Genomic DNA, 27,201 nt, shown 5'->3' on the forward strand with positions numbered 1-27,201 from the left:
AGGGAAGACCACCACCCGCGAGGGGAGGAGGGAATTGACTCCCCGACTGCCTGGAGTTGAGAAGTGTCCCCACGGGCCGCCAGTAACGCAGAGGCCGCCAGTAACATTCTGTCCGCTGGGGGGGTCGGAGGTTTGACTCCAGTCCCCCTTGGGAGAAGTGGCTGTTGTCCGCCTGAGAGGGTGGAGGAGTGATCGAGGACCAGGCGACGGCACATCAGAGAACCGGTGAGTGATTTTCTTTTTTATCTCTCTCCTCTCTCGCTCTCTCTCTCTCTCTCTCTCTCGCTGTCGCTCCATGTTTGCCTTGGCCTTGCCCTTGCCCATTTTTTTTGTTTTTCCCCTGCTGTCTCCTCCCAGGTTGAAGAAGGCACAAGGCAATGCAGGAAGGCAATGCAAGGAGGAGTGTAGCATGGAGGATGGTGGGGCCGGAATGACGCACGCCTGGACCCCTATCAGCCTGAAGAGGCAAGTGAGGGATAAAGGCGACCAGAGACGGCAGTTCGGAAGAGAGAGAGAACTACAGGCAGCTGCCCTGTATGTGTTATGTTTGTGTGTTTTTGTTTAAGTTTATCATTAAACTTAATTTATATTGTCAAGCCAGTTCTCGCCACCTCTTTTCCTTTATAAGTCCTTTACAATGCTTTAAAATGCTGCCTGCGTACGCAGCTTGCTAGGTTTGGAACAAAGCCGTTTTGTCTACTCAAGATTGAACTGGAATGCTTCTCACTCCAGTAACTACAGTATATCTAGCTACAGTAGCTGTCTTCACTATTTCTTTCTCATTGTTTCATTTTCCCTTTTGTCCTTTTGGCCTTTTCAAGATGAATGGCCGCAGAAAAAATGTTAAGCTCGTTGCCCAATGAGGTTAGATTACTGTGCAAAAAATTATGATTTTTACTTTAATTGTAATCTTTATCTTGCCATGCTTTTCTTTTCTGCACAATTTCCATTCAGTGTGAAAGATTACAATAGGATTATTAGAGATAATTGGGAGCATTCTCCTACAGTCCTCCTCCATCTTCATATCCACCCTTCCCTCTGCACATTAGATATCTGAAGCTGCTCCCCTTAAAGGAATAGTTCACCCAAAACGGATCATCATATACTCACCTTCACGTTGTTCCAAACCTGTATGCCCTTCTTTAAAAAAACGGAACTCAAAAGGAGATGTTAGGCAAAATGTTAGGAACTGACAGTGTCAGTCTCCTTTCACTTACATTGCATCATTGCATTACATCTTTTTCCAAATAATGAAAGTGAATGGTGACTGAGAATGAACATTCATCCTAACTCTGCCTAATATATTTTTGTGTTCATGGAAGTTTGGAATGACATGAGAATGAGTAAATGACAGAATTTTAAATTTTGGATGAACTATCCCTTTAAGACACTCATTGTGCTGCCCTTCTCTCTCATAGTGCATGTCTGAGTGAATGGTAAAAAAAAAATCAATAAACGTTCCCTTCAACTGCTCATTTCCTTGCTGCTTCTAATAATGTCAAGCTTCTAGAACAACCAAGCATATTTATGTAATCCATCATCCATTGCTGTGAGACCCCTCTGAAACCAATGTCCTATCACAGAGCACTCAAATAAAGATGGACATGCAGAAGAGCCCGCCCACATACTGCTCCCCTCTAACAGTGATGTCATCTCTTTTGCCGAAGAGAAAATCAATGCTGTTGCCCACACAGTTAAAGACAGAGCTGAAGAGGGTTGGTTTGTGTATGTATTTGTGAGTGTGTGTAGGGGGTGTCAATCAATTTAGTTCAACTTAGAGTAGGAGTAGGCCACATTTTTTCTCTTTGAGAGGGAAAGCTTGGCTTTTCCATCAGACTCGGCCTCAACTCATCTTTCTTTTTTTTTTTTTACTGGCCTGTTGCAGGTGGGTGTAATAGCTTCAAAAGTTTACCAGCAGCCTCATGAGCCATGCATTATTAGTCCTCAAGTTTCCATGGTTACAGTTTAGGCCTATCTATGAGGCGCTGTATATGGTGTAAATCAAACTTCACTTACGCAAACATGTATGAAGCACTTGCATATGCATATGTAATTTACTCACACGTACATATATACTATGGAATGTTCAAACAAATACAAATGAAATGTTTGCACTCACCAATGTGAAACGCAGATCGACACACCTATATTACACTCACATACAATCTAGAAGCATGCACATTCACTTATTAAACGCTCATGCATATCTACAAACTCAGCGCATGCATACACTTATAAAACGCTCACACATACACACAAACGTCATGGTTACTGTTGTAACCTCCATTTCCGAGGGAACGAGACATTGTGTCGAATGTAGTGACACAACGGGTCTTTCTTGAGAGCCTCGCGTACCTCTGGATTTGAGAAAAGGCTAATGAGAAATTGGCAGACAGAATTTGCATGTCCCGCCCCTGGACATACGGGTATAAAGGGAAGCGGACGTGCGTCTGTCAGTCAGGTTTTTCACTGAGGAGCTGAGAGTAAGGTATGGCCGTTTACAGTGGTAGGTCTAGAGTCGTGGCAAGAGGAACACAACGTCTCGTTCCCTCCATCAGGGAATGGAGGTTAAAACAGTAACCATGACATTCCCCTTCTGTTACTCACTCGACATTGTGTTGAATGTAGTGACACAAGTGGTCCCATACAAAACCGCCAAGCTACTGCATGCTAGAAGTAGCTGTATCAGCCACACGTAACCCTCCACAACAAAGTGTTAAATAAAGTTCTTGGATTCCCAGCACCCCTGAGGGGAGAACAAGCGACATGACTATCATGGGAGCAACCGGACAGCCGTGGCCTTTTCTCTCTCTATGTTTCTCATCATAGAGCAAAAAGTGGCTGGGGCTATCTTAATGCTATAAAACGCGTTGGGGAAGGCGTTCTTTCCCGTTCCTATTCTTTCAGTGGGAAAAGACTATGCGGAAACCACATCCTGCCAAGGCTGGGGGGAGGTAACATATGGCCAATACGTCACATGTGTTTTCAAGACACACGTGGGAGTGGCACGGTGGTAGGTTCTACCTAGTAAGGGAGGAGCTCTACAAACACAGCGACCGGGGCAGAGAGACTTCCCAAGGGAGACGCGAGTCCACCGACAGGCGGACTGTACCGCGGAAAATACATCACAGGAGTTGCCTGAAGAGGGAATTAGGCCTGTGGATCCCTACCCCAGTACAGAGTATTTGAAACTCATAGTGGGTCTGGTTGCAAATTCCTCCACTGTATTTGCAGGCCAGAGGGCTAGGGAGGAGCCATCCAGGGAGACGAGTTAGTGTGATCTCCTGGGATAAGAGCGCACGTGTTTGCCTCAGTGGAGGGGAAAGGCGCTGAATGCAAGCGGTAAACCCGGTCAGTTGTTCCGCGTTACCGAGTTCTACTGGCTCGGACCTGACAAAACACGGGAAGAGACCGATTCAAACCCGAGATTATAGAATCTCGCAAAGGTATTGGGTGTTGACCAGCCCACTGCTCTGCAGATGTCTGGGGAAATGCGTACTTGCGCAGCCCCCGGGGCCAGCTGTGTGTCAGCATGTCAGTTGATGTGCCAATGCAGCGGGGGCCCTCTCTAGGAGGAATGAACTCCTGGGGGACTCCTGTCTGCAGAAAACAGTGGTCTGTCCAAGGGTTGAAAGTCTGACGGTAGGAAGGGGTGATTAACTCACGGTACGTGCCGTGGTGCCATGCCCATCTCGGGACTCGAGTCTGAAGCCAGTGCTGAAGCAGTCTCATATGCATCGACCTGAGTGGCGTGACTGCAGCCGAGGATGCCATATGCCCCAGGAGCCTCTGGAACTGTTTTAGAGGAACCGCTGTGCCGGGCTCGAAGAGAGCGAGGCACTTTAGCACCGACTGCACGCTCGTTCGTGAGGCGCGCTGAGATTGAGACTGAGTCTAACTCCATGCCAAGAAAAGAGATGCTCTGAACTTGAAAATATACTCTTTTAGAGGGGAAAATACTTCTCTTTTAGAGGTATACACTCTTTTAACAGAATCGCTGTCGAAGCGCCCAGGGACATGGACTGCACAGCGTGCAGAGAGGGAGAAAGCCGCTGGTAACGCGCCGTAGATCCAACAGCAATGCTCTGCTTGTAGTGGTGAGTGGAACAGTAGTGAGACAGATGCACGTCTGCTTCCCGTTATACCTGTATGTCCGGGGGGCTGGACATGGACTGTCTGCCAATTTATCATTGGCCTTTTCTCAAATCCAGAGGTATGCGAGGCTCTCAAGAAAGACCCCTTGTGTCACTACATTCGACACAACGTCGGGTGAGTGACAGAAGGGGAACTCAATAAAAGATACAAACAAAACATTAATTCATAAATACAAATTCTTTGCATGCACATTTCAGTGTAAAAGGAAGTCTCCATCAAATTCAACATGAATTTAAGGGTGATCTTACTAGTTTTAAAGTTTATTAGTGCTTTACTTGCATCTGAACATTCATTAAATTGACTTGCATGTTAATTTCATAAGTATGTGTGCACGTAGAGTATACAGCAGGGCTGGACTGGTAATCTGGCATACCGGCATTTTCCCGGTGGGCCGACGCTCTTTGAGGCCGATCAGTCCATTGGGAGTTTATGTCTGTGTGAGTGTTTAATAAGTGTATGTGCATGCATATGAGTTTGTATGTATGCATGAATGTTTTGTAAGTTTGTATGCATGCATACAGTTTGAATGTATGCATGATCAATTTATAGGTGTATACTGTATGTTTGTAGTTTATGTGTATGCGTTTCATAAGTGTAGGCATGCGTTGAGTTTGTAGATATGCATGAGCGTTTCATAAGTGAATGTACATGCATCTACTTTGTATGTCTATGTGAGTGTAATGTATAGGTTTATCGATCTGTGTTTGACAATGGTGAGTACAAGCATTTTAAATGTGTTTGTTAGAGCGTTCCATTGTATATATGTTTGTGCAAGCTATTTACATATGTGTATGCAAGTGTTTCATATATGTTTGCATATGTGAAGTTTGATTTATATCCTATACGGTGCCTCATACCTATCAGATGGCTATATTAAGCAGACATCAAGTCCAGCGTGACTCAAATGAAATAACCCATGCTGCAAAAAAACTGTTTTAACTGGCCTTTTTTGGGTGTACTATAACTTTAAGCTGACAGGTGCCCCAAACAGTATAAAACCACCAAAATAGACCCACATAACCTGCATAGACCACCTTAGACTAGCTTTAAAAGAAAAGTTTTCCCATTATTTATCACTTACCTTTATTCTGTCTCAAACGTGTATAACTTTCTTTATTCTGCAGAACTCAAATTAAGATATCTTGATGGAGACATGATGTGAATGTATCCGTACAATGCAAGTCAATGGGGCCAACACTTTCATGCTCCAAAAAGGACATAAAGGCAGCATAAATGTAATCCATTTGATTCAAGTGGTTTTATCCAAGTAGTCGTACAAGAAAGTCATAAGAGTTTGAGATGGCTTAATGGTGAGGAAATGATGGGAGAATTATAATTTTTGTGTGAACTTTTCCTTTAAGCTGTTTTTATTTTTCAGCAGGGAAGCTAGTGAACAATATGAATGATACTTAACAATGGTTAAAGAGCCACTAATGCCAGTACTGCATCTTAATAACCACAGACTTTGTACCAAAACCACACTCAGGTGTAGCGACTGCTCCATGGTTACCGTTGCCCTCGGAGATGGGGATGGATCGGTGTGGTGTTAATATCTGCTGTTGGTGTGCTAACGATGTGGCCTTAATTAACGACAGTGACAGTACAAGGAACAACAACAGTAATCGGTGTATTCATCTTAATAATCACCAGTTATTAATCTCAATAAACCTGCTGGTAAGGTGTGTGCTGGAGTGCATCACCAGGAGAGCTCTGCTTACGCCCTCCACAGCAGGTGTCTGCTGTGTTTATGTGTGTGCACATGTGCCCTGGCATAAATAATGATGCTGAAATGGTCTATGAGTGGTATGCATTTAGGATAGTACCAGGTAAGCTGTAACTGCTCCACAAATTGGGTTTTTGGTGGAAAATCCAGCTAAAACCAGCATCTTATGGTGAAACTACTTGATTGAAGCTGGTCACTGATGGTCATTAACTTGTACAAACTCGTTTAGGGTGTTGATCAGCAGGATGGGACTGACATAAACATAGCTACAGATGGTAATCACCTTGACTAACCTGGTAGAGACCTGTTTAACTGGTTAACCATTTTCCGGAACATAGATTGATAGGTTTTTTTTTCTCAGCACAGTTATTATTGAATTTATATAATCTTGTAAGCAGTTTTATTTTTTTGCAGTAATTCTGCTCATATTTTATTTTATTTTTGTACGTTTACGCTGTATATTTCTTTGTTTTTGTTTCCAAATTCTGCGCTTGGTTTTCCAAAACTTGTGAGTAGTAGTGATGGCTCGTTCATGAATGATTCGTTATAGAAGAATAAGTAGTCTCAGAGAGTGATTCGTTCATTTTGTTTTGGCCGCACATTTGCATTGCGCAACCTGTCATTCGTTCTTTTGTCACGTGACAGCCGTAAACGCTATGCATTGCATTGTTCACACAGGAAATAGAAATGATTAGTTCACCTCTGGTCCGAGTCATTTCTTCTTTTGTTATGCTTTTACGCTATGCACATACTGCTGTCACTTGACAAAGAACGAACTACTGGGACAAGAAGATTCCAGTGGTGAACTAATCATTTCTGTTTCTCATAATTTGTCCTTGGCTGCATTATACATTTTTCCTTATTGGGACTATAATCAAAGTTTGCTTAAGTAGATATGTTGGGGGGATTTGGCTATTGAAAATGTATCATTTTAATTTAATTCTGCTCAAATGAACAAAATGAATTAAATGACTTGAATAAAGATTTGTTCATTTTGCTGAACGAGACTCAAAGATTCAAGTCAGTAAAATTATCTGAACTTCCCATCACTAGTGAGTCATGTTTCATGTAAATCAGGAGGCGTTTTGCATCCCCATTGGTCCACTAGTTCTTGATCGACAGCTCCTCATCTAGCCAATCATTCGAAGAGGGGAGGTGATGTCACTCCAATGCAACTCTGACGGCTGCTGCTCAATATTATATTATTTGTGGTTGATAGATTCGCTGCTTGTGTCTGTTTTGAGTATTTTCTGCCAGCTCTAGGAATCAATGTGTTGTCCGAGTAGGCCATTATCATAGTCCGTTAACACATGTATTGAGTCAGCTGAATTTAATTAGTTTTAGTTTAGGTATTATTTAAGACTTCCTTGTTTGTAGGTTATTGGATGCAAATCTAAAAAAAAAAATAAAAACAAGGCTGGGTTGGTGTGGATGTTTGATGTATGTTTTTACTAGCTGTACCAATGTAGTCATGAGTTCAGAACTCAACTTGCCAGTCTTTAACACCCTCTTAACCCTAGAATGCAAAAAGGGGTCATATTGACCCTATGCGGTCAGATGTTTGGAAGATTTTATAAATACAAATATTTATTTCCTTGATCTATGAAAGCCTCAAAAGTCTAATTTTCATACTTCTTGGTCATAGTTTCAGAAAGATTTTTCTATCACAACCCCAAGACTGCATAAATGGGGTCAAAATGACAGATATGCATTTCCTATGGAATTTTGACTTCAAATGTTCAAGGAGACCATAATGGATTTGGAGTACTCAGATGATGATGATCCAGACTGGGTTGAGCTGTTATGATTGTGACAAATTGTTGTTTGGTATGAGAAGCAGATGATGTTTAGAACATTCCAGTGGAGAAAGCTGTCTGCACTATTAGATGTTTTGAATGTGTTTGTGATAAAGGCTCAGAAAGAGTCAGCTCAGGAGAAGTTGCAATTATTTTAAAGAATACTGATTTCTTTCTTATAATCTGAAAACATTAAAAGTTAACAAATGAACATGAATTAAACTTTAAAACCATTTTTTTCCTCCATTTTTCTCCCCAATTTGGAATTCCCAAATTCCAGTGAGCTCTAAGTCCTCATGGTGGTGTAGTGACTCGCCTCAATCCGGGTGGCGGAGGATGAATCTCAGTTGCCTCTGCATCTGAGACCATCAATCCGCGCTTCTTATCACACAGCTTGCTGAGAGCATTAACCGTGAAGACATAGCACATGTGGAAGATTCACGCTATTCTACACAACATCCATGAACAACACACCACGTGCCCCACCGAGAGCGAGAACCACATTATAGCAACCACAAGGAGGTTATCCCATGTGACTCTACCCTCACTTGCAACCGGGGCCTATTGTTTGCATAGGCAGACTGACTGGAGTCACTCAGCACGCCCTGGATTCGAACTCGTGACTCCAGGAGTGGTAGTCAGTGTCTTTATTCGCTGAGCTACCCAGGCCCTTGAACAATCTAATTCTTAAATTCTTGAAGATAAAGATATAAACAGGATACCTTTTCTTGGAAGAAATCCATCGAAACCAATATGGGTCATTTTGACCCTCTATGAATTTGTGTAGGTTTTTTTGGGTCATGCATTTTAGGGTTAACATCTCCTGTTGTGTGCAATGGAGATACATTTCAGATAAATCACTTATATTAGTCTTCTCTCCCACATTCTTTTTAACCCACCCTTGAATTGCTTCTCTACCTGCCTTTCTCGTCAGTGAAAGCGTGTGAAGTGTGAAAATTGTGTGCCTTTGGTACTGCTGTGCACCAACTACAGAAAGCAAAACACTGGGACAGCAGTCAGAGTATCTGACCCATCTCAAAGCTACAGAGATGATCCTTCACTCTTTCCCTCCACTGGAGAGCTAATCTGAGACTCCAGACCAGTTACCAGGAACCAGGTCATCAGAATTGACAGACCAAGTAAACGGAGAGAGAAAGCAATGGAGATAGGGACAGAGAAAGTGAAAGAAATTGATGGAAATAATGTTTGGGAGAAGATTATGCTAGAGTGGATGCCATTGAGTAAAAGATAGCAGAGAAAATAGCAGAGAAAGAGAGAGTCCAGTTTGATGATAAGAAGCAAAAGATCTCTGGTCTTATAGAATCACAAAACTGGTCTCATAGAATCACATTACTACACATTTTTGCCAAGTGATTTTTCCATGGCTTGTTGTATATATTGCAGCTGTTTCCTGATGAAATATACACTAGGGGTGATACAACAATTACTTTTTTACTTTCACACAAATCTCAATCAAACAGAAGATTATTAGTTCATACATGCTTACTTTTCACCCTGTACCTCACACATCAAAACACTTTAACTATAGCACATGGCTTGTAAGGCGATACATTAGCACTATATAATCAACTACATTAACAATCTAGCTTGAGTGTGATCAAATTTGCGCCATGGCCTAACTGAAAGAGTATTGTACTTGCAATGCAAGAGGAAGGGAGGTCGGTTTTATTGATTTAAAACTCTATAGAGAATTAACCTTAAAAACCTCTACTGTTTTTCATCTCACATTTGCTTTTTATGATACTATCAGTAAGGTTTAAGGTTAAAGTAGGGAGGTCAGTTTTGTTGATTTAAAACTAGAGCATTAAAGGAATAGTTCACCCAAAAATTTAAATTCTCTCATCATTTACTCACCCTCATCCCATCCCAGATGTGAATGATTTTCTTTCTTCTTCAGAACACAAAGTAAGATTTTTATAATTATATTTAAGCTCTGTAGGTCCAAAAAATGCAAGTTAATGAGTGCCAAATTTTTGAAGATCCATATAGTCATTATAAAAATAATCCATACTATTCCAGTGGTCTAATTAATGTCTTCTGAAGTGAAACGCTAGGTGTATATAAGAAATTGATCAATATTTATAACTTTTTTTTAACCAAAAATACACAAGGGTTGAGGTCAAACACATTGGCAAGTTCCTGCAAGAACTGATGAGTGAAAACAAAACAGAAGCAGTGTTGTTTACAACATAGGAGTATAGAGATCATGCGTAGATGCCTCATTCAGCTGGTTTGAATACGTCAACTCTGGCACTATCTTGGAACAGTGAACAAGGAGAGCTGTTTGAAATGGTTTGAATGTGAGTGAGTGAGAGGAGGAGATGCCTCAGATGCATAAACTTGTTTAATGTAAAAAAGTACCAGGGTCCATAGAAACAGCTGCTTGTATGGGATTTATGTATGAATATCTATGCAGAGGAAGCTTGCCTGCTTACGTCATGCAAAAGGCAGTTTGAACTTTACCCTTATCAATGCACAAACCAAAAAGCTGACTGGAAGCGAACATTTTTAGTAAAAAAATAAAATGTACACACACCTAGCGTTTTTGCTTCAGAAGACCTCTGGAATCATATAGATTATTTTTTATGATGGCTATATTTACTTTTTGGTGCTTAAAAACACCCATTCACTTGCATTTAATGGACCTAAAGTGCTTAAATATTCTTTGAAAAATATTAATTTGTGTACTGCTGAAGAAAGCCAGTCATACACACCTTGGATGGCATGAAGGTGAGTGAATTGTGAGAAAATTACATTTTTTAACCTTAAAAATATATCAGACCAACAATATTGATGACATCATCTTGCACTTATGGTATCCACATTTTTGTCCAATCAAATGCTTTATAGATTGAGAACAGCACTTGCTTATGCTTTTGAAAAGCAATAGCAAGATGCAATTCATGGTATATAGTTAGTATGCAAACTATTGGCTATTTAAAAGAAAAGGTTTGATACGTCCCATCCAAACTTCCTCTCTGAATAGAAAATATGTCAACACAGGAAATAAAAGTGCCAAGACATTTCATGGGTTCTTCAAAGGTGTATTCAGCTTTAATGTTGAAGCGTTTCACTACTTTCTGGTCAAACCCACCATTTCCACTGGTCCCTCTACTTTTCTCCCCAACATAAATAGAAGGAGGGAGTGGGGAACGGCAAAAAGCTCACACTTCAAATGTCATTCTGTCTATTTACTGCACATGGTGCCGCTAGTAGGACAACAGTTTTTCTTATCCTAGTTTCCAGGCAAACTTTTTTTGGGTCATCCTCAATTCATTTTTCACCTTCAAGAATAGAGCAGAAGAATGGAACAGACACATTCATTAAAGAAAGGACCAAAGACCCAGACATGTGAGACGTAATGAAAGGTGGAGATGTGCAAAATTTTAGGAAAGAATGCAAAAAAAGAAAGTGCATGACCGTAAAAAGGACTTGACAGTACAAGGAAAGAGGGCAGTGGACACATAGTATTGGCATGGCTCCTCGCCATGCTTTGGGAGAGAAAATACACAGGCAAAAGGAGGATAAGGGTAATGGAGGTAAAACTTAAATGAATAGAATGAATGAGGACACGGGGAGAGAGGAAAGGAGAAGAATGGGGTGTACAGCCAAATGGGACTGGAGGGCATTCTAAAAACAGCTAATCGGCATGTGCTGTTCTTTTCTCGCCTCCCTCTTCTCTTTATTCTTCTCTCAGTATCTACATCAGGATGCAGAACACTGCGTTCAAGTCGCCTGAAATGTGTTTAATCCCATATACACAGTGGAGAAGTCTCAGGGCCAGCAAAGCCTTCTCTGCTGGCCTAACATGCTAAATAAATAAATATTTTTCATCCTTTCCACTCTTAATTAATCTACAAACAAATAGAGAAAATCGAAAAGTTTATCCAGTCAGAATTTACTTCTTGATGCTTACAAGGAAAGTGTGACAACTGTTTCAGAAATCACATGACCAAAGCAGCACGAGACTCTGAGCTACACCTCGTCAGGTATTTAGAATTTCCACAGAGACCCTCAACACTGCAAATGAATGAGAAACTAAAGTCAGATTATCAGATTAATCCTCCAATCAAGATTGATTTATTTCTTCTTGGTGCATGTGATCTTTAGGATATGTCCCGGTCGAGACCTTCTAGCTGGCCTTGAGTGACGCAATCACATTTTATAAAGCTTTTTATAAAAGCGAGCACAAGATGTTGCTGACGAGTTGACTGTCATTAATGCCGCTATCGCCATTGAGAAAAAGATCCTTATGGATTTAAAAACACTAGATGTTCTGTATGACCATGTGATTGTTTAATTTATTAAACAGGAAAGGAGAACTGATCTCACTTCAAGTAAATTGGTAAGTGCTTTTTGCATTGTTATATCAAAATCATGAGTTTTCTAAATGTAAATTAGTCTCCTTGAACATTCAGTGTCGGATCATGTTTTGAAAAGTAGTGCTGCGTTCCATTCAACTCGGAAAGTCGGATTTTACAACTTCCTACTAGGAAAAGTGCAATGAAATGCATCTTTAAAACAGAATTACAACTTGCAGGCTCGTGCAGAAATTCTCAACTTCTCAAAGGCATAGGGAGTCTTTTTCGTTGTGAAACTGTGTTTTCTTAATGGTTTGAATCACACTGAAGGCCTAGACTGTAAATGCATGGCCCACCACTGCACATAAAGTACACTACACAAGCCGTGCTTTATCACATATCTAAAGGTTGAGTGTGTTAAAAGAGTAATGTGTCCAGTTCAAGTCCAGTGATTCCCATCTAGGGTTACACAAAGGGATAGTTCATATTAGGCTGTATGGTAGTCTACTTTAACCATCCCTTAAAGTAGGTTCCACTGTACTTCATAAAGATTATATTTTGCTTTGTTAATCTAAAACCATTTTACCTATTTAACTATTACCTTTGCAATATGTCCGCCAGGGTCATTACACTGACACGCACACCACAAGCACACACAACAGTGATTCTGTTGCTGCGTTCCCTATCAAAAAGCTACACTTTGATGCTGCTCTGATTTAGCGCTTTGGGAACAACTTTTGGTGTGACCAGCTGTGTATATGTGTGCAACACGTCAATGAAATTCAGTAGAATTTATAGCCTTTGCTGGAGGTTATAAATAGCCTCTGCAGGGCTATAAATGGATGTGTCACAGGTGCATCGTCAGATCTTTTGTCTTCAGATCATTCTGTTTGTGTTGTGCTTCTTGACTGTCAGAACTTTCTACTTTCCTCTGTTAGGAGTTAGAATTTTTAGGCAGCACACATAAACCTTTCTCTTTCTCTTTTCTTTAAAAAAAAAGTAGAAAAAGAATGACTGATAAACAAAGCAAGCGGTGTGTGTTCCCATGTTTACACTCTATGGCTGAAATGGACACACACCAGTTTTGTTTTGTGTGTTTGAGGGAAGAGCATGTTGCTCTTGCATTGGGGCAGGGCAGGTGCGAGCACGTCTCTCCTCGATGGCAATTCCGGACAGGAGGGACCTTCTGTCCCAGGTGGTTATGCGTGGTTATGCTGGTACACAAGATAGACTCTGATGAAAGATGGCGCCTCTGTGTTCGGCTGGCCATCGGACTCTCTTGTACTTATTGTTTTGGATATTTTTATGGATGTCTATCTGGGCCTCTAATTGCTGCACACGTTTGGTCTATGACCGACAGTTACTCTTGAACATTCGCACCTCTTTTATGGACTTTTATAAGTAGGATGTAGCGCACGTTTTTAATCAATCACACAGTAACACCACTACGCATACATTGGAATGTATTCGCCCGTGGCCGCCTATCATTTCATGGAGGAAACGTAGAAGGAAACGCGGGAGTCGGGGTGGACGCATCATCAGATTGAAAGCTACTGAAAGACTCAGGATCGATGCAAATCATATGTCGGACGGCGATTTCGTTGCCCGGCGACCGCGAGCGCTGGCTCATCGGTGGCTCCTATCTATCACTCCCCTGCGATGTTCGCCTGTCCATTTGGTTGGCTTACCTCGGGTTGGCAGTTGTCATCGGCAAAACGGTGTGAATCCCGGAAATCTACGTTCTTTGAAGAAAGGTGGAGCTTTCCCTGATGTGATTCATCCGCCCAAAATGGCACTGATCAACGCCAGATCCTTGGTCAACAAAACCTTCCTGCTCAACGACTTCTTCTCCTCTCATTGTTTGGATTTCATGTTCATCACTGAATCCTGGACTACGGTTGGTGACCTAACCCCTTTTTCTGAACTAGTTCCTAATGACTGTTCGTTTTTCAACACCCCCCGTCCGAACAGACGAGGGGGCGGGATCGTGACTGTTTTTAAAGACTCATTCTCTGTGCGATGCCGGCCGGTTCCTGTCAGTGCTTTTTCAAGTTTTGAAGCGCAACTACTTCATTTAGACTGGAATGGCCCTATTTTATTAGGGGTGATTTACCGTCCGCCACATTTACTCAAGGACTTCATTCAGCAATTTACAGAATTCATTGGAAATATCACCACAACCTATGACCGTTTTTTATTGGTGGGTGATTTTAATATCCACGTCTGTTGTCAATCTAATACTCTCTCAAAGGACTTTATAAGCCTTATTGAATCTTTTAACCTAGTCCAGTGGATAAATGATTCCACTCACATGAAGGGTCACACATTGGACCTTGTGCTTTCATATGGTATGGTGATTAGTGAGGTTGTAATATCTGATTTTATGCTTTCGGACCATAAGCCAATTTTATTTTCTACATCTCTTCCTTGCATTGCTCAAACCATCAGTGAAGATGTAAGATTATCTAGATCATACTCTCCTCTTTTTGTCTTAAATTTTAATCGAGCACTTTATGAATTCCTCCACACACTTGCTTCTGAACTCTCCACTAGTGGAACTAGATGCTGACCAACATCTCGGTCTGTTATACTCCACTTGGTTAAATGCCTTAAATGAAACTGCTCCGCTTAAGCCCTTCAAACCTAAACCGAAATCTGAACCATGGCTCAATGTGGATATTCGCTAATAAGACAAGCTAGCAGAAAGGCTGAGCGCAAATGGAAGAAGGACAAGCTACATATTTCACTTCAGTTATTTAAAGACAGCCTGTCAACCTACCAAAATGCTGTAAAGGCGGCAAAAGCTGCGCACTTTTCTGACATGATTATGGCTAACCACTCTAGACCAAAGGTTTTATTTTCTGTTATAAACTCGGTTTTAAATCCTCCGGCAAATGTATTGAATGATGTTTCGGATGAGCTATGTGAACGTTTCTTGAGATTTTTTATTGACAAAATATCTAACTTGAGATGCAATGCCAGCCGCTCTGCAACTAGTCAGTTGATGAATTCTGTTACCTGGGATGCTTTCGAGCCAATCACTCTGAATCTCCTCAAAGAAACTATCACTAAGATAAAACCTTCGTACTGCTCTCTAGACATCATCTCTCCTAAGTTTTTTAAATTGATTATCGATTCAGTAGGGCCAGGATTGGTGTCCTTTGTTAATAAATGCCTCCTTACCGGCTCTATCCCTGCTGCCCTCAAGGAGGCCACTGTCACTCCTTTGCTCAAGAAGCCTTCACTGGATCCCACCGTGTTAAATAATTTCCGTCCTATCTCAGTTTTGCCTTTTGTTTCTAAGGTGTTGGAAAAAGTTGTTCTTGACCAACTCCAGTCCTTTCTAAAATGCAATGATATCTCTGAAAAATTTCAATCTGGTTTTAAGTCTGCTCACAGTACTGAATCTGCTCTGCTGAGAGTGTTAAATGACATCTATCGCTCCACTGACACTGGTGACTCTGTGGCTCTTGTTCTTCTTGATCTGTCGGCAGCTTTTGATACTATCGACCACTCTATCCTGTTATCCAGACTAGAATATGATGTGGGGCTAAAAGGTGTCGTCCTCCAGTGGTTCCAATCTTATCTCTCGGGTCGTACTTTCAGAGTAAAGCTAGGAAATTGCTCTTCGTCTGCTGCGCATCTAACCTGTGGCCTTCCTCAAGGTTCTATTTTAGCGCCTTCTCTCTTTTCCTCTACATCTTACCACTGGGCACCATTCTAAGAAGACATGGGGTATCTTTTCACTGCTATGCAGACGACACCCAATTGTATGTTCCAATCAAGAGAAATGATCCCTCTGCCCTTTCATCATTGTTAGGTTGTCTGGATGAAGTAAAATTTTGGCTGGATAAAAATTTTTTGTTTTTAAATGAAAACAAAACAGAGATCATTGTTTTCGGGTCCACTGGTAATCCCCAGGCTGTTACCTTTGACCTAGGCAGACTAGCGGCATTTAGTTCTGCAAGTGTGCGGAACTTGGGCGTTTGTCTGGATGAGTCTTTAAATTTTGAAAAGCAAATCTCTTCTGTAATAAGCTCTAGTTTTTATCACCTGCGGCTGTTGTCAAAAGTCAAACCTTTTCTTAATCACAAAACTCTTGAGATGGCTGTTCATGCTTTTATCACCACACGTGTAGATAACTGCAATTCACTTTACTGCGGTATCTCGAAAACGCAAACAGCTCGTCTTCAACTGGTGCAAAATGCCGCTGCAAGATTCCTCACAAATGGTCGGAAAAGTGACCACATCACCCCAATTCTGAGGTCTCTTCACTGGTTGCCCATTCATTTCAGAATTGAGTTTAAAATCCTGTTATTTGTGTACAAAGCTCTATGCAACCAAGCGCCTAGCTACCTAACTGAACTGCTTCAACCTTACACGCCGTCAAGAAGTCTGAGATCAGGTGAAAAAAATCTGTTACAAGTCCCTCAATGCAGACTTAAACGTAGAGGGGATCGAGCCTTTTCTGTGGTTGGGCCTCGGTTGTGGAACAATTTGCCATTGGATGTTCGGATAGCCCCTTCTGTGATTTCTTTTAAGTCACTTTTAAAAATGCACTTGTTCTCTTTGGCCTACAAATAAGGTGCATATACGTGTATATGTATGTGTATATGTGTACATATATGTGTGTGTGTGTGTATATATATATATATATATATATATATATATATATATATATATATATGTGTGTGTGTATGGGTGTTTTTATAGATATATTTATACTTATATATTTTTTTCTGTCTATTTTATATTTCTCTCCTTCGAGTATGATACTAGTATTAAACCTGTTACTGTTTTCTCTGTTTTTATTTTCTACTACTGATAGTCTCTGAGACTGCTTGGACGTCTCCCGTTTTAAGGTGTTCTTAACCTTGTTGTACTGTTTTATGATGTGCTACTACACATGGTGTTGGTGTCTTTTAATTTTGTAGTTCTGTAAAGCACTTTGGTCAGTCAGTGGCTGTTATAAAATGTGCTATATAAATAAAATGAACTTGAACTTGAACTTGAGGTGCAGGGGACAATATTTCATCCCGGCCCGAGCTGTGGAACCTTCATGTTTGACCCCTGAAGTTATCGAGACCATTCTAAGTGCTAGGGCTCCCTCTACTAGAAGAAGTTATGCAAATAAATGGGGTGTCTTTGAAATATGCACAAAGGTGCAGTGCACATAATGCAGATCCAGTTAACTGCCAGATTGCTTCAGTTCTGACTTTCTGCAGGAAAATTATCAACAGGCACATGCCCCGCCACTCTCAGGGTTTACGTGGCCGCTCTATTGGCTCGCCACGCCTTGATTGACGGGGTGCTGTTGGGGAGACATCCTCTGCTTGCTTGCTTCGTTAGTGGAGCCATGAGACTGAGACCTCCTGCTAGGACCAGGATCCCTTCATGGGACTTAGCAATAGTCCTCGATGGTCTGGTTGAGACCCCCTTCGAACCTCTAGAGTCAGCGTCTGATAAACTTCTGACTCTCAAGATGGTTTTTCTAATGGCAATTTCTTCCCTAAAAAGAATTGGGCATCTACAGGCTCTGTCTGTCTTGCCAGCCTGCTTAGATTTTGCCCCAGGAATGGTTAAAGCAATTTTGCACCCTCATCCTGACTACCTGCCTAAGGTTCCTTTCTCGACTGTACATCCGGTCACTCTCGAAGCTTTCTGCTCCCCGCCGTTTACAATGCCGGAGAAGGAAAGTCTTCACAGACTTTGTCCAGTCCGTGCCCTTCAGACTTATGTCCACCGCACTAGCCAGTGGCATAAGTCAGGGCAACTATTTGTTTGCCATGGGGGCCACAACAGGGGGACGGCAGCCACCAAGCAGACAATGTCACATTGGGTGAGGGACGCTATTGCCCTGGCCTACGAGGCGCGGTCAAGCTTCGCCAGTAGGTATCAGGGCTCACTCTACAAAAGGGATCGCCTCCTCTAAAGCCTTCGCTAGAGGTGTCCCTCTGCAGCATGTTTGTGATGAGGCAGGCTTGTCCTCTCCGCACACGTTCATAAGATTTTATAGTTTGGATGTTCATGCCACTCCGGGCTCTTATGTCCTTGAGTCAACATCACAAGCTCATGTCCGAGTCCTCTCGCGCTCTTGTGAGCACAACTACACAACTGTAAGGGGTCCGGACACCCACAGTGCGGCGGAGTGGGTATTCTCGTTCCCAAATAGCTAAATTGGCGCAGCATCAAAGTGTAGCTTTTGATAGGGAACGTCTCGGGTTACTTAACTGTAACCCCTGATCCCTGATAAAAGCAGAACGAGATGCTGCGCTTCACTGCCGCAACGGGATGCCCTAGGACTGCTCTTCAGACAAAATACCTGATGATACACCTGTGTCTATTTATAGCCCTGTTAAAGGTGCATCCAATGATGTCATCAACAGAGGCTTTAAATTCTAGTCAATTTCATTGATGTGTTGCACACATATTCACAGCTGGTCACACCTAAATTTGTTCCCAAAGCACTAAATCAGCACAGCATCTCGTTCCGCTTTTATCATGGAACAGAGGTTACAATTAAGTAACCCGAGACATTCCATTTTAAAGTTTTATGCCATCCCCTAGCTAACTTCCCTCCATCTCATGAACTCGGATGTATGTCATTGCTTATGTTGTGTGAGTGCCTACTACTGGCAGAACCTGTGTAATGGGTTGAAATGGAATTGCACTTGAGCACATGATCACTTGGAGTCCATTGTCACACTTGCAATTGGACTAAAATTATTTTGTGGAATTATTTGCCTATTTTTGCACCTGAGAAGAAAATGTCTTCAGACATAGATGCAATTAAAGATTCAGGTAAAGTTTAGTTATAATTTTAGAGACTTACATATATATATAAATCTTGCCATGTATAAATTAACTTTTTATTAGAATTAATAGTTTGAAAGGATAAATCAAGTTTTACACAAATTATAATGTGACATTGCTATGAACACATAGGCTATGATTGTGTCAGTTTAAGGTAGCTACACGTATTATGCAGTTAAATCTAAATATAACTCTTCAAGACTGCTTAATTTATCTAACTTTGCCTACAGCGTAAACAGCTTTCCATTATATCATTCACTAGAGTTGTGTGTGGTGGGGGTTGATGAAGCCGATCTGCTGTTACGTCACAATCGAGTTGCATTGTGGGATATGGAGCTGCCTTAAGCGTTAATCTGTATAGGCTCATGTAGGCTCTGTGTAGGGTCTGTCAGCAGAAACTTCTTTTGCCCACTCAACAAAGTGGAACAGACTTCCAAAATGGTGGTGGGGATTCCCCCGAGGGGAAGTGCTTAAGGAAGCTAGCGAGTGGATGTTAATAGTGAAGTGGAACGTAGCCTGTGTCAATGATCAAGTGATTGAGAAAGGACAGCTTTACCATATTGTTTGAACAAAACAAACCCTGATAGGACCTGTGAAAAGCTGCATTCACTTGTCTTGCTGGAGTGAAGCATCAGCATCCGTCTTATTGGACAACGGACTCTATGCACAGTTACTTCCGCATTTTGCACATACATCCTGCACAGTGCTATCTTCCTACACTGATTCATGATTCAAGATGACTCAGGGGAAATTACTTTTCAAACATGTTATTTACAGGAGTTTTTGCTGATTACAGTGGATAATATCCATCGCACACTGAGACACGGATCTATTGCTCCATCCAGTAAAAAGAAGTGGGGGTGTAATAGCATGTATTTCAAGTTATATCGAGCACAATGAGGGTGAATATTCACAAGCCATAGACCAGCACTGGCTTAGCAGGTCCCTGTTTCCAGCTTCAAACAAATGCAGAAGTGAATGAAAATATATCTTTAACCATACCATTTGTCTAATAGTGTTACTTCATTAGTTAAATTTCAATTTCAGTATAATTTGCTGTAATGAAAATTGCATCCTGTTTCTAGGAGATTTGTCATATGAGTGGGAAGGCTCTGCCGAACTGAAGAAATCCCTGATGATGGAGGAATTTTTACGAGAAGTAGACTTTTAATACTTTGTTATTTTATTATCTTGTTATTATTTGGGGAATAAAAATTGTTTTTCTTCAGAAGAATATGGTGCTTCACTCATGTGTAATATCATGTTTTGACTAGGGAAAATTATCATAATTTACAAAAACTAAGAGTGCAGTGTTTTCTGTGAAGTTTCGTCACCTTGCAGATGATGATAAAATCTCTATATACTATACTATATACTCTCTATACTTAAGTTACAACCTGGGCTAGTTGTGGCATAAATGGGCACTAGGTCACAATTTACACACTAATAAATATTTGAGTGTTGCACCATTAAACTTAGGTAGGAGTTAACACTACATATGAACTAAATATTCACGGAAGACTCTGAACAGGAGTAACGGATGATATAAAAAAGCAAATTAATTTAATGACTTCAATGAGCTGGTGATGGTGTTGACATTTACTTTTAAGTGGCTCTTCAGCATGAAACCGATCTAACGGTGCAGTTTTCAGGGGGTGTCACCCGATGTCAAGTTTCAACACATTCAAAATATATACAGGATATTAAAATGAAGAAATTTCTATTTTTTCAGCCTGTTGTATTAGTATATATTTATCAACCCATTATTTATTTTAGATACAGTTCCAATATATTGTTATTTACATAGGGCAAATATACTATTTATCAAATCTAATTTTATTACGTATCATATTTCAATGGGGTTATAATTTATTACAACTGATAGTTACATGGAAAAAAAGGTTTGAACATCAACCCTAACAAGATCAAATTGAAATTCACAGCTTTTTAACACTTCTGTGTTCAAATTTGAACGGAGAGCATAAGACCTACTACTAGTTAAGTGTTGCATTAAGAACAGGTGGTGCAACCAAATTAAGCACTGACTTAGTTACAAAATAACAAGTAGTTACTAAGCCTTTAGTGTGAACTTTAAGTCCAAACTTACATGAGACCTTACGCACAGCTGGTGCAACCCTACCCAGCTGAGCAACGGACTGTACCTAACTTAATTTTCTAGTGTTTGTTTGGGCTCTTTTTGACATGAATTGCTTGTGTTGTTGCTGTATTTCTCACTTGTAAATCGCTGTACAATCGCTGGATGTAAACACTTTGCACACAGAAGCCTTACACAATGATACAGCAGTGCTCTGTCATTCTACAAGCTTCAAATCATATGCATTTACACTTATTGGAGATCACTGAGATCACTTTTATACTATTACTAAATAATATCACATTTGTAGTGATCAATTGTTTTATTTTAGAAAGAAGAGTAGCTTACTTACTTTCTCTTGAATCTTGACACTTTCGCTATTGCTGAATACGATACCAAAGGTTTTTTAATATGTGCCATGCATAGAGTCCATTTGTATAAAGTTCAAAAGGGTACGAATCATGTGAATGCGACTTAGCGATTGCTGTAGCGAATAATATTGTGGAGGATGAGAGTTTAAGAGATGTAATGCCCATTGCAATGAATACTCAACCTATAGGAATTATTTTTATTTTTATTATCTAACCTCACACATAGACTGTGGAAAACGTTTAATGTAACTTGAATTGGTGCTTTTTTTCATGTATGTCTTTATTTTATGGAATACTTATTATACTAATTATTATAAAACTTTATTATTACATACTGTTTTGTTTTCAAAGATGGAACTAAATGCATTTTGACAGGAAATTATATTTTAGCACCTTTGAAATCTGTGATTAATCACGATTCTGAAAAATTATGCAATTAATCACAATTAAATATTTGCATTGACTGACTGTACTATTAATAATACTAAATAATATACAGCATAGTATGAATTAAATGGAACACATTTCTGGTGTGATGCTGCTATACTTTACTGATGGGGCTGTGGGGGTGCAAAAGACATAAAAGTTGGGAAAAAATGCTATAGTCCTGTGGCAGGGCGGAGGGCGGGGCCGAGTTGTGATTATACACACCCGGTCCCTTATCAGGCTAATTAAGCCTCCGAGAGGGATAAAGGCCGATGGCAGACGGTGGCGCGCGAGAGAGAGATTGTTTACGGACATGTCCGTCATGTGTGTGTTTTTGTCTTTTGTTTAAGTTTAATCATTAAAATATTATTTATATTGACAAGCCGGTTCTCGCCTCCTCCTTTCCATTGAACTCCTTTACAAGTCCTTTTTTGTCTAACTTCAGAATTGCAGTTATAAATATGATCAATAATCATTTAAAAATGGAATGAATAAACTATTGTAGATTTGCTTTGTCTAAAGGAAATACCAGCCCTTGCAATGCTGCAAAAGAATAGTGTTGAAGTTATACCCTGTCTATACTGGAAGCAAGTGTTGCATCAAAGGCATATTGTAATCATTATAATCAATAAAGCTGTCTACACTGTAATCGTCCATTGCGGTGCATTTCGTTGCGGCGACATTAAACGAGTGTCCCATTCCATTTTTGTTCACTTCGACGCCAGAAGCCTTTGAGGCATAAATAAAAAACCGCATTATAAACCAACACACTCTCACTGCAAAATCATCAGGATTCGTATGACATTTCTAAATTTGTATAATATCATGTGACTGCACTCGTTTAAATTCCTACGACTTTCGCTACAGCCAATGACGTCATTGGACATCGTTTCCATCTTATACGTGACAATTACTTGCTTCTGTCACATACAACAGCTTCCTATCATGTTTACACACTTTACTGATTGGTTAAGTTTAGATAAGGGGTTTGGGTAAGAGCATAATATTAATTATTATGACCTTAACACCTCGTGCATGGAACTCACGTTTATTTCCACATTTAACATCCAGGAATTTGCATGTGATGAAGTCGTACAAGTTTATGCAACTAGTTATAAACTGAAAAATAAAAATATGTTTGAGGAAGATAACATCAATCATGATTCAGTATGTAAACATTACAATGATATCAACTCTGTTGGTTATAACTTTTGAATGGTTAAAATTCTTTCAATGTACGTCAATAGGAGATTCTCTTCTATTTGAATTTTTTTTTTACAAAAAATGGATAGCACAACTGAGGCTGAAATTATATACAAAACAAAGTCTAAATGGAGTCTGTATTTAGGGTGAGGGGTTTGGAACAATCCCCAGCCAGAATGATTGAGGGATATCAATTCAGTGCTGCCATAATAAATCTTTGCTAATGCCACGGGACTGTTGAATGGTTAGTACTAAATGATTGACAGATGTTCAACGGTGTGCAATTATTTTTCAGTAAACGCACAGCTATGAGGTAGTTCCAGATCATAACCACATAACGGTTCCATATCACTTCGCCAAATTATTTTAGTTATTTCAAAGAGCCGTACAGCCTGCCATGGCAAAATAACAAAGAAAACAAATACTTTGTCTAACCAAATCAGATGAAAATTACAAAGAAATGATATCATCCGAAATTACTTTTAACATCTTTGGAAAGCACTGTTGCTCTCTCTCTTGCTTGCTCAGTCTCATCCACACTCACTCACAAACATACATATGCACATACATAGACACTTGAGAGCAAGACACAGAACCTTGATGTCAATGCACCCCTACATCTCAATCAATACAACAGTTTTGCAACTGAAAAAAAAACATACAAGTTTAGCGACGCTACCACCCATCTTGCTATCTTTCCATCTTGATAAATACTGCCTTTGAGAGCCACAACAGATGCAGGTAATCACATGCCCCATCGCTTTCTCTCTCTCTCTCTCTCTCTCACACACACACACACACACACACACACACACACACACACACACACACACACACACACACACACACAGTTGTGTTTCCATGTTTTATGGGGACTTTCCATAGACATAATGGTTTTTATACTGTACAAACTTTATATTCTATCCCCTAAACCTAACCCTACCCCTAAACCTAACCCTCACAGAAAACTTTCTGCATTTTTACATTTTCAAAAAACATAATTTAGTGTGATTTATAAGCTGTTTTCCTCATGGGGACCGACAAAATGTCCCCACAAGGTCAAAAATTTCGGGTTTTACTATCCTTATGGGGACATTTGGTCCCCACAAAGTGATAAATACACGCTCACACACACACACACATACACACACACACACACACACACACACACACACACGCACACTCCAGTAAGCGCTTATAAGCAGTGTCAGCCTCCATTACTAGTTCTAATGTGATGTTTTTTAACTAGCACTGAAGATTTGGGCTATATTTAGCAAGATGCTGAATCCATGGTGTAAGAAAGTAGTTCTACTCACAAGAGTGTTTTAGTGACAAAAACCTGAAAATATCTTGAAATAAAAAACTAAAACAATGAGGTGTGGTAACTGTGGTATATGTGCAATAATTAACTCTTAATAATTAAGCAATTATTGAAAAACAATGCATACATTATCTGTGATGCAGATGTAAGGTATATCAGTCGTGGCAAAAAGCATGCCGACACAAGCTTTGCTCTGAAAACACATGGTTTACAGGGGGTGTGTTCACACTTCTCTTGCACTGCGTGTATACAAGTGTGTGTTCAGGCTTACTGTGGTGCATGCTTTGTAAAACACACAGAGTGACTGTGGCTAGGATGCTCTCATTAACACAAGAACCCTCACCGACCAGGTGCTAATTTGATTTAGCTCACAGCGGTCATTCTCCTACCACTGAGAAATGCCCGATCAAACCTGCTCCTCAATTCTAATACCACACTGACACAAAACACATGGTATGTAATATATTTTTTAATGCACATAATACACATTTACACAAATAGAAATTCCCTATTCGTGCACACAGATCTCCTGAAACCTGTGGTTAACTTCTGAGTATCCACAAACAAAAGTATACCAAAAAGTACCATGACAAACCCAAGGAATTGCTACCAGCACCATGCTATAGAACCACCATAGTACTTTTTTCTAGGTGAAATCAGACACAAAACTCCACATACTATCCTCATTAAGCTTCAGTCAAGATGTTCAAAAATCATGCAAATCTCAGAACATGAACTGCTAAAATAGTTTCCATTAAGCAGTGGAAGCCTTTGGACCCTCTGTGGCGCTTACAAATACTGTTATATATAATCGATGTGAAAGTTAGCTTACGCTATCAAAATCATGGCTAAAATGTGCACGGTTAGCGCAGGCATATACCGAGCCCCATAAATCGCCATTTTAAACAGCCAGCAATGGATCACACAGACAACTCAACTCCTATGTAAATCAGTTGGATCTTTTAATAGCAGCAGGTATGCTGGAGCATAGATCTGCTGGGCTACTTTTAATGCTCAACATAAAATATCACAAATCAAAGGCAATCGATTTTGCAGCTTCCTAAAGATTACTCTAGCAAAAGATAGGACATCATGTGAGTGTGAATGAGAATGGAGGGTGAGATGAGGATGGAGGAAGGGGGATACAAGAGCTGTTGATTTAGTTTATTATTATGAAATGATGAAAGAGCCAGCTCTGCACTCTTAAACGAAAAGGTGCTGCTGGTAAAATAATTAACACCTTTGAAAGACTTTGGCAATGAGGTCATTAGGTCCTTTTTGAAGGAGATGCAAAGCCATTCAGGGCAATGGCTTAAATCAATGGGGCTCAAGACAAAAATTGGTGGGGCCCCCTCCTCCCTTATGGTCAGTTAGTAGGCAAATCATAGTGGACCTTAGTAGAGATAGGGATCAGGATGGACATGGCGATATGATAATAAGACATGATTATATTGTGATTCTTTACGTTTAGTGTATAGTTTTTCAAAACATTGATATATTGCAAACTTTTACCCACTTGTTTCCATGTCACCTGTATTGGACTTCAGTGCTTTTGTGCAGTTACACTCATAGATTGTTCTGAACTTTTCTTTCAGTCGAAAAATTTTAAATAATTGAGCGTTTGTTCATATAATTTTTTTATATTTAGTGTGGAAATATTTATGTTTAATGAATAGTTATTTTAAATGCTGATATATTGCAATCATTTACTTCCTTGTTTCTCTATCATTTACATTAGACTTTAGTGCTTTGTGCAATAATATTCATTCCTTATTCTGAGTTTGGATTTCGGTCGAAAAGGCATACAGTAATTGAGGGATAGAGACATCAATGTAACTACAAATATTGAACAAATTTAAATGTAACTAAACATATTGATTCTTAGCATGAGAATATATACAGCACACAGTATTGTGAGGTAAAATATCTCAATACTCATCACAAAATGATAAGCAAATAACATTTAGACTTTGACACATTATCACATACAATAGACTAGTGCACATTATGAAACAGATTAGCGTTTTACAGACACACACACAGATCAGGTAGATGCCAATATGGACAGGTTATGTGAAATGCTTTCATCTTTGTTCCTTTTTACTTTTGTGTGATGAATAATTTTGGTACTGCCTTGGGTAACCACATGATGTCCAATGTAAAGTCTAGGTCCTGAAGCAAAACCAGTGGAGAAACACTGAATTATAGTAATATGTCCCTCACTGATATGGGCACAGAGTTTTGTCTGTAAATTATAGAAATGTGTCAGTAAGTTCCAATCAATGCAATAGCTAAATTATATCATATGCTATAAATGAACCTGTGCAAGGATGAGGAGGACCACAGCAAGTGAACCAGTAGTGTGTCTGAAGAGTCTTCCTCTACAGTAGTAGACAAGCACAAAGAAATCTCAATCATGGCAGGTCACTTACGTGAATAACTGACGTCTTCTGTAATGGCCAGAAAGTGTATATTATATTATCATGTTATATTCTTTTATTAATTGCAAGCTATGTATTGTTAATTTAATGGCTATTACTAGGGATGCATATGTTGGCAAATTCTTTTAATGGAGTAATTACCAATATTAACCTGTTTTTAACTGGTCAACTGCCTAAATTTCTAGCAATTAAACTTTCTGAGTGCAGGCCGTTGTCATCCAGACCTCTGCTTATGCAAACATGTACTGTATGAGTGTGTAGTCACACGTTATTATTGTGTAAAAATAACTTATTAGTACAGTATTTGCCACCCAGTGATCTTGATATACTTTCTGTATACTGTCCTGTGTCCTATGATTATTCAACCCACACAAGGAATGAGTATACTGTAGTATGATGTCACAAATTTGCCACTACCCCAAAAATGTTGCTTAATTTCTAGAAAAGTTGGAATGTCAGTGTGTTCAGAGAGATGAGGGATTTGAAGAGGAGTTACACCCTCAACAAATTGTCTTGTGTGACATATAAGGTTGTG

General features: G+C 40.0%; 1 protein-coding gene across 2 annotated transcripts in view; it reads right to left on the reverse strand.

The window, feature by feature from the left end:
* Positions 1 to 27,201, reverse strand: part of LOC127647357 (voltage-dependent calcium channel gamma-2 subunit-like) — a 104,883-nt gene that overhangs the window by 48,379 nt on the left and 29,303 nt on the right. The window lies entirely within an intron of this gene.

This window comes from Xyrauchen texanus, chromosome 8, assembly GCF_025860055.1.
Source record: "Xyrauchen texanus isolate HMW12.3.18 chromosome 8, RBS_HiC_50CHRs, whole genome shotgun sequence".
Taxonomy (NCBI): Eukaryota; Metazoa; Chordata; class Actinopteri; order Cypriniformes; family Catostomidae; genus Xyrauchen; species Xyrauchen texanus.